Source organism: Mus caroli, chromosome 5, assembly GCF_900094665.2.
Source record: "Mus caroli chromosome 5, CAROLI_EIJ_v1.1, whole genome shotgun sequence".
Classification (NCBI taxonomy): domain Eukaryota; kingdom Metazoa; phylum Chordata; class Mammalia; order Rodentia; family Muridae; genus Mus; species Mus caroli.
The window spans coordinates 69719786-69732721 of NC_034574.1; the positions used below are offsets into that span (position 1 = coordinate 69719786).

Below are 12936 nucleotides of genomic sequence, written 5' to 3' on the forward strand. Positions count from 1 at the left end.
TCTGGAAAAGCAGTCAGTCCTCTTAACCACTTAGCCATCTCTCCAGCCCCCATTAAGTTTATTTAACCAGTGAAGTCTCAAATGTTTCAGTTAACTCTCATTTTTACAGAGGAGTGTGCACTGGAATTTAGAGGAAAGAAGGCTGTGTGTGTGTGTGTGTGTGTGTGTGTGTGTGTGTAAGACTACTTAGAGAAACTAAAAAACATAATGAAGTCTACATGTAGCTCAATGGTACAATATTTGCCTAACATGCAAATGGTCAAGAAGGGGGTGTAGGAGGTAGAAGTGGGGGGGGGGAGAAAGGAAGATTGATGAAGACTGTTTATCAAAGTGAGTTCAGAGAAACCCGCAGGAAGCAGTGCCTGTAATCTTAACACTTGGGAGGCAGAGGCAAGATTGAAGCCAACCTGGGTTACACAGTAAAGCTCCTGGAAAACTTGGAGGAGCATGGGGGAGGAGCTTGAAGAGGGGGAGGAGCATGGGGGAGGAGCTTGAAGAGGAGGAGCATGGGGAGGAGCTTGAAGAGGAGGCGCATGTGGGGAAGGTCTTGAAGAGGTGGCGTGTGAGGGGAGGGGCTTGAAGAGGAGGCAGAGCATGAGGGGAGGGACTTGGAAAGGAGGCGGGGCATGAGGGGAGGGGCTTGAAGAGGAGGCGGAGCATGAGGGGAGGGGCATGAAGATAGGAGGAGGAGCATGAGGGGAGAGACGTGAAGACAAGAGGAGCACAAGGAAGAGAAATGCAAGTTTCTTTAACCCAACCAGACTTCAAGATAAGCTTCCAAATAAGCGCTGCCTGTTCTCAGCTCTGTGGAGAGCGGTGGTGATAGCACATTAGTGACTCTGCAAGTTGCTTCGTGAAGATGTGCACTTCCTTTTTATTTTACCTGGAATCTCCGGTGTTCTGACTTTAGGAACCCATTGTCAACTTCTGAGAACCTCAGATCATTTATGACGAATTCTACCATCCACTTCTGAAGTTGGTGGCACACCCTAGAAGGAAGTGCAGAGAAGTTAGGTGCTTTAATAATTCTAAGATTAGAAATAAAACACATAAGACTTTTTTTTTTTTTTTTTTTGGTTTCTTGAGACAGGGTTTCTCTGTATAGCCCTGGCTGTCCTAGAACTCACTCTGTAGACTAGGCTGGCCTCGAACTCAGAAATCCACCTGCCTCTGCCTCCCAAGTGCTGGGATTAAAGGCATGCGCCACCACTGCCTGGTCACATAAGAATTTTATCCATATGAAAGGAATCCTATTTGCCTGATCTTCCAGGTGATTTTTAATTTTTTAGGATTATCTATATGTAAACTAGTGATTATGAGATGCAGGCCTCCAGTGGTAAATGATGATGTCCATGAAATAGTGGATAATGGGAGAGGGGAAGCCCTAATTACTGGACAATAGAAATAAATTAATTTAATTCAGTACTTGGGGAATGAAAATCACTGTGATCTTAAAGTAGCATGTATGCGTATGCGTCTATGAGGTCTTCCGGGCTGAAAATTAAAGTGGGAATCTGCTGGAATATTAAGGAAATGTGGTACCCACTGCTCACCCATGAACTCAGTCATAAAGCTAAGGAGCGTGGGTATCTAGGGAGGTAGATGTTAGTGAAGAACAGATAAGGATTTGAGCCAAACACTCCTGTCTTTGGGGCCCAGACCTTTAATCACTAGCTGTGTCTGCAGCCAGGGAACACACATTACTAGTAATCACTGTCCTTCCTCCTTTCCCTGTTGCCTTCTTACCCAAGATCAGTAGAGTCTGTGTGGCAAAATCCTCAGATGTCGGCTCAGACACATCCGTGTTTGTCGCCATACTCTGCTCTCAGGGTGCTCGGGATTGTGGGATGTTGCGAGTTAGCTTTGCGGGCGTGGGCTGGGTTCTGCCAGTCATGGAATTGCCCAACTAATTGGTGAAATTTGTTCTTTCATGCCCCATCTTTGCCTCAAAAAATATTAACAATAGCATTGCTGTTGGTCAAGAAAATAGCGGCTACCAGGGGCTGTGTGCCCTTAAGCCAACTGAGTCTATGAGGCTGACTTCCAGTGTTCCTGGAGTCCTAGGCTTACTTAATGGATGTTTATAGACACATATCCAGATTAACACGTGTTGTGGCAGGGAATTGCAACTGTTATAACTAGTGTTTGGGGGGATGGGAGGTTTTATATTTGAGACTATGAATCGGGGGGGGGGAGATGAAATATGTAAGAATTTATAACTCTTGCTATGATTTAAAGAATGTACACTCTACTCCCATAGTCTCCCCATCATAACTGACTAAACATGAACAAGAGCAGCGGCAACAGACATGCCACCATGGGTGGGAAGTCCATGAGGTCCCTCGGCCCTACACAAAGACCTGTAGGCAGCCAAGGAACACTGAGAGGGAGAAAGGGCCTCCTTCCCCAGGAAAGAGATATCCAATACCAAATGATTTGCCCTGAAAACACACATACAGGTAACATTACATGGACTAAGTCAGTTATACTTATGTATATATTCATTTCTATATATTATATATGTAATAAGAATGAAAATGAGGCTTAATTTGAAAGGTGTGATATATGGGAGGGTTTGTAGGGAAGAGGAATGAGTAGGGGGGGGCGACATGATGTAATTATATTTTAATCTTAAAAATAAAAAATAATTTAAAAAAGAATCCATATCAATTAATGTCACTTTATGTTTTACTGTCTAAACGTAGGCTGGACCTAAGAATCATTAATAAATCTTTTCAAAAGAAGACTAACAAATTTAATAGTAAAATAAGCATAATATGAACTCCTAAACTTAATAAAAATATTTCCAAGAGGATGTACAGCATAAATTCTGGAGATGATGACAACATTTAATTGGGGCTGGCTCACAGTTTCAGAGGTGCAGTCCATTATGATCGTGGTGGGAAGCATGGCAGCCTGCAGGCAGATGTGGTGGCTGGAGAAGGAGCTCAGGGTTTTACATCTCGATCGGAACACAACCAGGAGGAGACTGTCTTCTGCACTGGGGAGAGCTTGAGCACCGGAAGCTCTCAAAGCCCGCCTACACAGTGATGTGCCTCCTCTGAGGCCACACCTATTCCAACAAGGCCACCCCTCCTGATGGTGCCACTTCCCACGGGCAAAGCCTGCCTCAGAAACATTAATAACATTTAGTCACATCACAGGTTGGTTGGTTGGTTTTTTTGTTTTTTTGTTTTTTTGGGGTTTTTTGGGTTTTTTTTGTTTTTTTTTGTTTTTTTTTTTTTGGTTTTTTGTTTTGGTTTAGTTTGGTTTGGTTTGGTTTTTCCAGACAGGGTTTCTCTGTGTAGCCCTAGCTGTCCTGGAACTCACTCTGTAGACCAGGCTGGCCTCAAACTCAGAAATCCACCTGCCACTGCCTCCCAAGTGCTGGGATTAAAGGCGTGCACCATCACTGCCCAGCAGGGTGAAGCCGTTTTAAAGATGGCCATGAGACTGACTACCTTGTGAGCTGCTCTAAGGTTCTCAAGGAAAGATGGTAAATGGTACTTCTCTGGACAAGAAGGGTTTACACTTTCTGTTCCATGGTAGAACTGGAGTGAAGCCAAGGACTTTGTATCCACAGGAGCAGAGTAGAAGGCACCGATGACAATATCTTCAGCAAAGTTTAGCAGCAAGCCCCGGTCCCTAGTAGATGCAGTAGTACATGGAAAGAGGTTCATAGCAACTGCTTGGGATCTCTTCCCTGGGAAATTTTAAAGGAGATATGGGAGATAATCAAGGGCTATCTGGTCATGGGTGGCAATGACACACAGCTTGTGCCAAGAGTTAACCATTATCCTCTGTATGTGACAAGGCTAAACCAGAATGACTGGGGGGTTCGTGTCGTATATATACGCTTGAAAATCCCTGTATGGCTTGGATGCTTTTCCCAGCTTCTCCCAGAAGATGACCCTGACCATCAGCTTCGTAAAGAAAGGAGGCGCCGCCCTCATGTGGCACGTGCGTGTGGGGGTGGGGGGCGCCCTCCTGGCCTTGCAGTCGGAACCTCCTTTTGATCTTCTAGAAGCCTGAGGGTCAGAAGGTGCATTATGCATGTGGCTTGTGCCCTGCCTCGCTCGCTGTGCACCTTGACGCCTGGGCGGCCCTGCCGTTCTCAGCAGCGGGCTTGGTCTCTGGCTGCCCTTTGCCCTGGCTCTCTTGGCCAGAAGCGGCTGAATGGTAATTCGTTCCTAGTCAGAGGCTTAGCCCTATCAAACTGCAGCCGTGTGTTTATCTTGTAATTCACAGACAAGAAGAGGGGAGGCAAATTCCAGCCTTTTAAGAAGTTGTTTGGCAAAAGGAAAAAGAAAGGCACTCCACTGTCTCGGGAGGAATCGGCTGGGAGGCAGAGTCACTCACCCCAGAGTGCCAGCAATGGGACCTTCTCTTCGGATGAGGAAACCCCGGAAAACAATCTGAGGTAATAGCTCGCCCTTTCCTTGCAGGTCTCTGGCAGAGTCCCAGGGTGAGGAAAGAAACACCTGCAGGGTCCGGTTTGGGGTTTGGAGGGTAGGGGCAGCATCACAGAGGTGTCCCACCTGGGCATGAGGGTGGGGAAGTCACCTTGAGGATTGAGCCTGTGTTTGTCTGCCCTCACTGGTGGCAGAGGGCAGCACTTCACTGGCCGGGCTCAACAGGGGTCCTTTGATTGAAGACCCTAGTTCCCATGATCCATTACTTGGCAAAGAAAAGACATCCACCGTCTGGAGCTTACACCTGACGCAAGAATACAGATCTCTGAGGCTCGGCGAAGCCTCCTGACACACCCCGGGAAGCTCCCACTGCTTTGGAAATGTGTTCTTCATGGCAGGCATTTCCTCTCCATCTCTCCTTCCTCCTTTATCCTTTTCCTTTCTGCTTTTTCCCTCTGTCTGTCTGTCTGTCTGTCTGTCTGTCTGTCTGTCTGTGTCTCTCTCTGTGTGTCTCTCTCCCCACCCCTCTGTTTCTTAGCTGTCTGCCTCTCCCCTTCTCTCTGCCTCTGTCTATCTCACTCTCTGTCTCTTTCTGTCTGTGACTCTCTCCCCCTTCCTGTCTTTCTCTTTGTGTCTATGTCTTCATGTCTCTTCCTGCCTGTTTCTCTCTGTCTCATTCTGTCTCTATCTGTCTCCCCCCTTCTCCACTTCTTTCTTCCTTCCTAGGACACAGGCACTATAAATCTGGTCAAGAATCTTAAAACTAAGGGAATGGAGGGTTTGGGGTGTGGCCTTTGTCACCTGAATGCTGGTAGCGCTCTTGGAAACCATCCCAACTATGGGCGTGATGTCTTCAGCCCTGCTGAGCTCACTAGCATCTCTCCCTGACTCAACAAGGAACACGCTGCATTCTATCGAGACCTTCACTTTGCTTGTTCCTTACTGGGCTGACTAGAGAATTCAGGGACCAGGCTTTATTCAGCCTCCTGACTTACCTAACATGCGGCAAAGATAAAGGTGCTCTTTAGAGTGTGTGACAATAAGAAAAGTCTAGCATATAACTATTTGTGTTACAAAACCCCCAGACAGGAGGCACATGCTAGCTAAGCCCACGGCCGTGTTCACTGACCGCCATTGCTTCTGACCTCGCTAACTCTGGCTCGACCAGCCTGTGCTTGCTTTCCATTGGTTTTACCACATAAGAAAATGGTCAGTTTTGGTTGCTCTCCTTTAGAGTAATAAAACTCCGAGGGAGGCATAGCAAACGGTCACGTGACCGGCTGCTGCGGCATAGGCATTGCCATGGAGTTGACTGTGGTCCAGCCTCTCATGCTGTAAAACATGAATGTGGGTCTTTTTCATCTCCTAGCAGAGTGAGGTACAAAACTACTGTCGTGGAACCAAGACTTAATTGGTGGGAGAAGAAGTTAGTCTGAAGAGTCCACCCTTGGACAGATAGACCCTCTGAAGACACACTTTGGTTTTGTAGTAGGGTGGTCTGACCTGTCGCTTCCCTGTGTCCTGTTCAATTGGTTTGGAGCCTTACATGTTCTCTTCCCTTTTAATGTCTGCAATGCCATTTACTTCTGGAGGGTTTTCCTTAAAGCTTGAGGAAATCTTGGGCAGTCCTACACTGGGCTAAGCAACTCCATTACCATATAGATACTATCACTTGTTCTTATTTTGTTCAGAAGCCTGCACACATGGCATGGGACATATTTTAATTGCATATTTGTAATTATACTCGTAATTTTACGTATTGTAAAAAATACTCATTTCTTAAGGAAAGAAGCTAAAAGGATGTTTGGACTATGGATTTTTGCATCTGTCTTTAAATTAAAATAGTGATATAAGAAAACAAAAGTAACTTAAAATGAGACTTGAGCATAGCTGTACATACCTGTTATAGCAGGAGAGAGAGGGAGGACTGTTAACTCAAGGGCGGCCTCGTATGCCAGTGAGGTCCGGACCAGCCAAGGCTACATGAGGTCTGTCTCTAAACAACAAGAAGCAGTGCATCCCTTCCTTCCAGGATATAGTACATGAAGGTCTTCTCATTTGCCCTAGTTACAAATAGAAAAAATCAAAAACTACGCCTTCCTAAAACTATGTCCAATTTACTGCTCAGTTGACAGGCATGCTACTACATGCTGTATAAAGATTTAGAAATGAGTCTAAAGGTTTCTTTTCTTTCCATCCCCAAAATAGAAAGTGCTCACTGACACACAAGACTTCCAAGTGCCATGGACGTGGGTGTGGACATGATTAAGGTGGCAGATTCTATCCAGTGTTTGAGGGAGAGTTTCCTGAATATTAGGGTTACCCTAAAAACCTGGGAGGCTGAGCCTGTCCAGGGGCCTAGGGCCCCAGAAGGTGGGATTTGGTCATTAAAGTTGCTGAAATCTAACAGGTTGGACTCAGAGAGTCTATAGTTCTAGAAATGTCTCTGTGGCCAAGAACAGCTACTCACTAGTGTGCTCCCTTGGCCTGACGTTGGCCATCCCTTGGAGCGTTCAGACCATTCTGCTGTTCCTGAAGCCGAGGAGCCTTTGTGGCTCTTTGGCTGGTGTTCTGAAATCATACATGGCTCTGGGAAAGTGAAGCCTAAGCCATGATAGTTTTAAACAATTTAATAGCATCTTCTTTGCTCGTCAACTGCAATTAATAGCACATTTCCATAAGTATGATAAATAAACCTTACAAGTCAGCATCATATAGGCTGAGGTGGCAGGTGTGCTGTGAGTTCAAGGCTAGCCTATGCTACAGGATGAAGGCCAGACCAACCAGGGTTATGTAGCAACACCCTGTCTCAGAAACAACAATGACAGAAAGCAGAAGGAATAAATGTTACATGTCAAAAGAGGGAAAGCGCCATCTTGGTAAATATGTGTGCATGTATATATGATTATTGATTATATATGACATATTTTAGTAGTTGTTCTTAAGTCTTTACAGGGCTTTTACTATGCTATGCACCATGTGAGTCTCTAAGAAGAGGGATCTCCTATGTGGCAGGATTCCCTTGCTCGCACACCCTTTTTTCACAGAGAGGATCCGATGGCATGTGTTGAAGTGGCCACACGTTGTTAGCATTAAGGTGTTTTTGCATCAGTGAGCTCATATAATAGCATGACTCTCTAAGATCCTTAGTATCCCAGTTAAAAGGCGAGAAAGCTGAGGTTAGAGTGGCTAGCCCAAGGTCACAGAAGTAATAAATCCCTGAGCAACTGCAAACAGTAAACAGTGTGTTTCTACACGTCCACGGCTGTGCCTCCCAGAGAGGCTGCAGCATCGTTAGGGCCATGATGTCGTCCTGTTCTTGGATCTCTGGGCTCAGGTGTCTGATTACTTCCTGCTCCTCTTCCAGTTCATCCTGGACACTTGACGTCCAAGTTGGCACACCCAACTGCAGCATTCACAAATGTCCGCTAGAAGCTAATAAGTCTCCAGACACAGTGAGAGCTCACATCCAGATCTGAATAACCAAGAAAGGGTTCAGGGATGAGAGGGCCTTGAGGTGTCTTCTAACAGTGGGCAGGATTTGGTATAGCTGCAGGGCAGGGTATAAACCCATCAAAGTAATGGCATAAGCAGAAACTTGGATGCTAGGAGGAATGGGGCAAGCTGGGTAGAGTAGTGTACATCTAACATCCCAGGATCCAAGGGATTCTAGAAAGAGGATTGTGAATTCCGGGATAATTCAGGCGCCCTAGTCAGATTCTATCGAAGAGTGGAGGGAGGGAAAAGTAGAAGAGGGGATAGTCTTACATCTCTTTCTGTAGGCGTGTGCTAACTTTACACAATGAACAGGTAAAGATGTCACAAGCAAAAACAAAGAAACAAACAAACAAACAAACAAAAAACCAAAAAACCCCACAGACAAATGTCCTCATGATTTAGGCACACATATTTTGTTCATTTGAAAGATTAAAGTGGGCCAACCTGGGCTACAAAGAAAGACCCTGTCCAAAAAATATTCTAAGGAGTCCATACTTATAAAAAGTTACTAGACTCCTGAGAAAAGTTGAGTCAGGTTACAGGAAACAAAGTTGGAGCTTTTGTGTCTCCACTGAGTTCAAGGAATGCAAAATCCTCCAGAGAATGAAGGAAACACTTGCCAAGTGGTATTTCTGGGAAGAGCCTTATATTGGGGGACAGGTAAAGAACTTTTACAATTCCATAATAAAAGACTAAAACCTTTTTTTAAAAAAAATAGGCAAAGGATTTAGGTAGACATTTCTGAGAGGGGGAGAGAGAGAGAGAGAGAGAGAGAGAGAGAGAGAGAGAGAGGGAGAGGGAGAGAGAGAGAAGAGAAGAGAAGAGAAGAGAAGAGAAGAGAAGAGAAGAGAAGAGAAGAGAAGAGAAGAGAAGAGAAGAGAAGAAGAGAGAGCTGTTAAAATAAGCCATACTTGTTCAACAGGGAAATATGTCATAGACATAAGCTACAGCCCAAAAGACATATTTTTAAAAAGTATTGGCAAGAATGTGTAGTGGTTAGAACCTTCATCCCTTGGTGGTAAAGCATAAATTGATAAAATGATTTAGGACAGGGGCTGGAGAGATGACTCAGTGGTTTAAAAAGCACATACTGTTCTTCCAGAAGACCCAAGTTCAATTCCCAGCACCAACATCCGGCAGCTTACAACCACTTGTAATTCTGGGGAAGCCAATAACCTCTGGCCTCCAAGGACACTCTGTGCTCACGTATATGCAATTAAAAGGAATAGCAATCTTTTTAAAGAAGGATTTACGGTAAGGTCGAGACTTTATCTACTACCTTTACTTTACAAACAGTGAAACGGAGCGGCAGAGAGATGCTGTTAGCGATGTGGCTCTAACATCAGGCTGCACTTTTAGGCCTGGTGGCTTTCATCTGGAGCAATCCCATCTGTATTCCCTTCACTTAACCCCTCCTTGATCTTCCCCCCTGGGGAAGCAAGTCCCCCTCTGCTCCACTCGGACTCATCAGCCTGTTAATTTTGCATAGCTGTGACCAGACTGTTCCAGTGCACTGGTTCCCACGCACTTGGTTAGCACATCCCAACAGTGGGAGCATGTGGCTGAAAAAACACTGTCCACTTCATGGCAGACAGGAAACAAAGAGAAAGACAGGACAAGACTAGGGGGAAACACCCACACACACACAAGGACCCACACATACTCTCCAGCTAAGTGCCACCTAAAAACTTTACAGAGCCTCTTGAAATAGTGTCACCAACCAAAAACCAAACCTCTACCTCCTGAGCCCTTCTTCTCAAAAGCATGACTAAGTCTCCCCCAGGATTCTCGAAGCTTCTTCACCTTCCCGTAACAGCGAGTCTTATGACCTACTGTGCTTGCATTTCCAGCCCCTAGCCCTGTGGCTGGTGTGTCCCAGGCATCCGGTAATTATTGGACGAACAAATGCATGTATGCTGCATTTTTTTACTTTCCTGATGATTCCCCCTGTGACACATCAGTATTCGCCTAATCCCTCCTCAGTGTCCCCACTGTGATAAAGAACATCGATCGACATCCCTCACTCTCTGGAAAAGGAAAGGTAAATTGAACAGGAACAGAGAAGTTTAAGGAAAAAACAAAAACAAAAACAAAAAACTGTTGGATGGAAAATCGAAACCGGCTAGCAGTCAACCTGGACTGTGCAAGTTTAGGGAAAGAGCTATTGGCGAGCCAGCAGGAGCGGTTTTGAGGGACAAAGCACAGGAAGAGGTGGGGTTTGTCTTGTGAAGGCAGAAGTTGACCCTCTTGTGCTGGATGACCCAAGGCCAGCCAATCCCTGGATCTGCTAAGCCAACAAGCCATCTCTCCCGGGATTATCATAAGATCAAAATGTGCACCTGATATTGCGGAATCTGTTTTAAAGCCCTTAATAAACACAACGCAATATTACCAAAGATAGAGACACCGCTGCCTGCGCTTTACTTCCAGAGCACAAGCCTAGAGGAAATTGGTTCACATGGTAGCGAGGGAGGTTTATGAAGAGATCTTTTTTCCATATGGAACAACCGAGAAGTATGGTAGATAGTAGGGAGTCCCAAGGAGTCCAGAGCTTGGGAGACTTGCTACCTGATCTCTTGTGTCCTGTGATGAAGGGACAATTAGAGAACCCTCTAGCTCCCACCTCTAGACTATTTAAGATTTCAGAATGTCTCGCTTTCCCTTGAATATGTGTGACATACCCTGTTCAATTGTTGTAATTGACAGGCAATTCAGTACTCTGTGGTCTACTAAGCACCACAAATTTTTAGAGGATCCCAGAATCCAGGATGTGTATTGAAGATACCACACCTGATAGAGTCTGGTTCCAGTTCCAGTTCCAGTTCCAGTTCCAGTTTTGGTGTTTCTTTTTTTTTTTTTCCCCCAACAACTGTAGTTTGTTTGATGAGGGTATTTAATTGCTCATTAGCATTTCATTTGAATGAGGCTCATGGATCTATTTAGAAAGAAAACTGCTGATCAATTGCAGTTGCCCCGTTGTCATGGAAACAAGCTGAAATTGGACTGTAATTATATTTCCTTATGTCTGAAGTCATCGCTATAGTAATTACCCAATATCTATGGTCCCAAATTACATGATGCTTGTCCAAAAAGAAAAAGGGAGAGAGAGAGAAGACAAAGGATAAGAAGGCAGGGGGTGGGGAGCATGCTGGCCTGAGGCGGCATTCACCGTGCAGCTGTTGAGAGCCTTCAGAGGCAGATGGGAGAATTTCCCTCTGTAGGCTGTGACTCCGGGGTGCCATCAGTGGGTCCTGGAAACTGTCCAGCCCTTGAGTGGTAGCTGGGAAGCTGTTAGGCAGGATGATTTTAGCTCTACAGAGGGCACAAGTTACAGTGTCAACAGTCACTACATATATCACCTGATAGTGGAAAGTATGGAGGACATGGTGATCAGCAATGCCATTGAGATCTTGTCAGGGGCTGTAGATGGCTCAGCAGTTAAGAGCACTGGTTGCTCTTCCAGAGGACCCGGGTTCAATTCCTAGCACCCACGCGGTGGTTTACAACCATCCATATTCCAGTCCCAGGGTATCCAACACCCTCTTCTGACCTTCTTGGGAACAGTTTGTGCATGTATTGCACAGACATGCCACTAGTCCTAAGCTCTATGTGTAGTATCCAACATAATTTCCACTTTGCACAGTAATATCAGGCCCCATCCCATCCTGGCATTCTGGGAAAACACTGCAGCTTTGTTCAGTGGTATTTGGCAAAAGGGAAGCACTGTTGTTTCCTGAGCTGGCAAATGGGCAGTGTACAATTAATGCAGAGAGAAAGCACAGTTGGGAAGGGCTCGAGTTGGAGGTCATTCCCTGTGCCAATCACATCCCGACAGATTGGAGGCAAAAACTGGGCAGCAGTGATGTCATACACCTCTCGGCCCTACGGTTGCCCTCAGTGGGTCCTCCTCTTCATTTTGTGAGCCCCAAAGACACGTGGGGAAAAGTGCACGTACTCTGGGGCCTCACTGCCGACCCTGGTGCAAGCAACAGAGCATCATGGCAGCGGCATCCTCAGAAATGGTCCAGGGAAATCATCTGAAATGGCGGCTTCGAAGTCAACAATAACAGGGAAAGTAAACCCTTCCCCGGAACAGAGGTTAAGATGTTGATTCCTAGTGGTGATGGAGAGTCTTAGCATAATAACCAAGCCCACGCACTGCAGCAGAGCGCAGTCTTTAGAGCAGCCCTGTATTTCCTTCTGTATCCTGTCATGTTATTTGCTATGAAGCAGCCTCCCACGAGAGTTTCCTTCATTGACTCCGCCCATGAAATGCGAGAGGAGAAACATGGGAGAATTGCCAGCGTCTGCTTCCTCCTGTCCTTTCAAATTCCCAATGACAATGATGATAGTTCAGAGGCTTCAAAGTCCTAGGATGTAGAAAAATAGGACCCTCTGGGGAGATAACCAGAGGCGGCCCCCACCTGCTCAGAGGAGAAGGGGAGAGGGGATGGGGGAAGGATTGTGGGGGAGGGTGACCAGGAAGTGGGGCAGTGAGTGGAGTGTAAAGTGAATAAGTATAAAAGAAAAAAATAATTTAAAATTTTTTGACAAATAAAGAAAAACAGAACCCCCAACACCACACTAATTATCTCAGTGCTAATATAACAAGCATTACCTCAATTGCCTCCGCCCATTCAGAGCCTCTACTCCATAGTTAGTAGGTCCTGGGGTGCTCTCATTGTGTCCGAACCTCCTAGATGGAACCCTTAGGGCTAATGGCTCTGTGAATCAGACACCAGCACTGCACCTTCAAATTTTACATGTTGTTAGGCCAATGTCAAGAACATCTCCTCCTCCTCCTCCTCCTCCCTCATCACCAACTTCTCCTCCTCCTCCTCCTCCTCCTCCTCCCTCACCACCAACTTCTCCTCCTCCTCCCTCATCACCAACTTCTCCTCCTCCTCCTCCTCCTCCCTCATCACCAACTTCTCCTCCTCCTCCTCCCTCATCACCAACTTCTCGTCCTCCTCCTCCTCCTCCCTCATCACCAACTTCTCCTCCTCCTCCTCCTCCCTCACCACCA

The 12936-nt window shown here is 46.0% G+C and overlaps 1 protein-coding gene across 4 annotated transcripts in view; it reads left to right on the forward strand.

The window, feature by feature from the left end:
* Window positions 1-12936, forward strand: part of Kiaa1211 (KIAA1211 ortholog) — a 217949-nt gene that overhangs the window by 165258 nt on the left and 39755 nt on the right. For all 4 annotated transcript variants that reach the window (XM_029477876.1, XM_029477878.1, XM_021162942.1 and 1 more), the window contains one exon: window positions 4249-4420. The gene's annotated coding sequence lies outside the window, so the exon portion shown is untranslated. The remainder of the gene's footprint in view (window positions 1-4248; window positions 4421-12936) is intronic.